This window comes from Fukomys damarensis, unplaced genomic scaffold (genome assembly GCF_012274545.1).
Source record: "Fukomys damarensis isolate Sample0158 unplaced genomic scaffold, DMR_v1.0_HiC HiC_scaffold_16, whole genome shotgun sequence".
NCBI lineage: Eukaryota > Metazoa > Chordata > Mammalia > Rodentia > Bathyergidae > Fukomys > Fukomys damarensis.
In genome coordinates this window covers 19,827,202-19,829,936 of record NW_022900928.1, presented here as the reverse complement: position 1 = coordinate 19,829,936, position 2,735 = coordinate 19,827,202, and the positions used below count along the sequence as shown (strand labels likewise).

Below are 2,735 nucleotides of genomic sequence, written 5' to 3'. Positions count from 1 at the left end.
GCGTTTATTTTTTCCATTTCTTTCATGTGCGGGGCCTTCATGGCTTCTATCATGGTCCTGAGCACATCTATTTTTTTGTCAGTTTCTGCTCTAGAGTCTCGAATCGTGACTTCCATTTTGCTCACTATCTCGATGGTCATCTGGGAAATTATTTCTGTTTTGTTTTTCTAGATTATTTCTGTTTTGAATTTTTCTAGAGCCTGATTGATCTGTTTTGTTACTTCCTGTGCTTTGAGTTCAGGGTGTCCTGGTGGTTCATTATCAGCCTTTTTGTCCTCATTTGCCCTACTGCTTGCCATTGGTGAACTGGAAGTCTGTCCTTGTGTCTTGCTTAAGTGTTTTCTCATTTTAATTTTTGTTGTCGGACTGTCCTTGGTTTAATCTCTGGAAATCTTCCTGATATAGTTGCGCCCTAGCTTCTGTGTCTCTAATGACCCAAAGACATTCTCATCTTCATAACATCAGAGAAAACAGTTCATCAAATCAACTGCAATGCATTATCCCAATTGGTACAATCAGCAACACATTAAGATCAAGCACAACTTTGACACTGATCACCGGTGGTAGTCACTAGTCTATCACTCTTAAATCATTTGAATTAAATTGAAATCAAGAAGCAGTCCAGAACATGGCTGCCATGAACAAAATTTCAATATAGTGTATTTACCATTTAATGGCTCGGACAGAGCAAGGATGCAAGACCCCTGATCTCAGTTAGCTGATGGCTGAACCCCATGACGCTGACTGACCTCAGGCTGCAAGGCCCAGATTGAGTTCCCCAACCTTCTGAATGGTTGAACTCCACAACGTTCTATTACAGGTTTCCCACACCCTTTCTTTAAAGATGTTCAAAGTTGGGAACTCAGAAAAATACCCTTGATGACCACCTCTGCCTCTGCAGAGTGGATCCAAAGACTGGCACAGTCAGGAGGGCTGAGAGTGCGAGGTGGGGGGCTTATGGGGGTTCAGGGGGCCCGCGCGGCTATCTTCCTGGAGCTTGAGCGATGGCGGCTGGGTTGGGAGCAGGTGTGGCTCTCCTTCCCGCAGTGGATCGGGGCCCAGGCTACCTTCTCGGCGCTTGAGCAGTGGCAGCTGGGTCTGGAGCAGGTATGGCTCCTAGTTTCTCATTCTTTATGGCTGAGTAGTACTCCATTTTTTTTTTTTTAAATACATCTTCTTTGTCCAGTCTCCAGTTGATGGGCACTTGGGCTGTTTCCAAGCTTTAGCTATTACAAACTGGATTGCACAATTTTTTTGAATGTACTGAATTTTATATTTCAAAATATTGACTATTACATGAGTTTAATGTCAGTAAAAAAATTCATTCCATGAAATATTAAATTACTAAAACTAAAATAAAAAGGTGAAATAAGGATTCTAAGTAAACTTATATCTATTAAAGAAATTGTGTTTTATTTATAAACGTCTTTCCATGTAGAAGTCATCATGCCCATTGGATGGGAATTGCACAAAAGAAAAATGAGAGCTTACTTTTAAAATTCTGGGGCCAGATATTTAGCTCAGTGGTGCTGCTGCCTGCCTCTTAAGTGCAAGGACCCAAGTTTGGTTCAAAAAAAACTTTTTTTTTTGGTACAGGGGATTGAACTCGGGTCCTTGCACTAGGTGGAACCACTGAGCTAAATCCCCAGCTCCCCCCCAATTTTTTTAAAATTTCTTTTCAATTCTGTACTGTATTCATAAACAATATATTGAACTGTAATAACAGTAAACTTGTGAGCATTAGAACAGAGGCAATAAAAATTATATGCTAAAGTACAAATTATTTGTATTGTATTTTCTAAAGTTTTAAAAATTTTTGGTACCTTCATAACTGGACTAAAAGAATTAAAGCGAAAATAATTTAAAATGTCTGTAACATTGATATACATACCAAACGTGATGTACCTTTAATTTGATATCAAATCCAGTTTCACCTCTTTACAGAGGGATTTAGTGTAACCACACCCTCTCCATGGCTGAGGGCAGGACCTGGACACCTCCAGCTTTGCCATCCAGGAGTGCTCAATCTAAAGTGGGAAGAGAAGCAGTTCAGAAAAAGAAAAAGAAGAACTGCTTTTTCAGAGAGCCAGAGAATAAAGATGTCCTAAAAATAGCTCGGAATGTGGTGTCCTGAGTCTGCATTTAGAACTAATTCTTCAGTCCCAGTGTTAGGAACTGCCAGACCAGGCCAACGGGAGGCCGGTGGGATCAGTCCCTGGGAGGCCAAGGATGTAGGGCAGCAGGGGCTGGCACCTTCAATACCAGCACTGCAGTGAGGTCTGTCCTCAGACTGTACGGGTACAGGCCTGGGTTCCATCCAGGACATGCTCTCTGCATTGACATCGCTTGTGTGCCAAAAAACACAGACAGCTTTGATGCCTTTTCATTTGTGCTGAGTGGAGACACGGCTGGACAAGGGTCCAAATCATTCAGGCTTTCAGCTTGACCCTCTGGACCATTTCTCTGAGTGCTGCTATTTCCTGGACCATTGAAGAATCCTGCCCTTATCCAGGTTTGGTGGTATATTCCTGTAATCCCAGCTCTCTGGGAGCCTGAAGAAGAAAGATCACAAGTTTGAGTCTGATTAGAACAATTTAGCAAGATTCTATCTCAAAATATAAAAATGTAGGGCCGGGGATTTAGCTCAGTGGCACCATGCCTGCCTCACAAGCACAAGGTCCTGAGTTCGATCCCCAGTACAAAAAAATTTATATATATCTCTCTCTCTATTATAT

At 41.8% G+C, this 2,735-nt stretch overlaps 1 long non-coding RNA gene across 1 annotated transcript in view; it reads left to right on the top strand.

Moving 5' to 3' along the window:
* LOC117286313 overlaps window positions 1–2,735 on the top strand; it is a 23,780-nt gene that overhangs the window by 9,554 nt on the left and 11,491 nt on the right. The window lies entirely within an intron of this gene.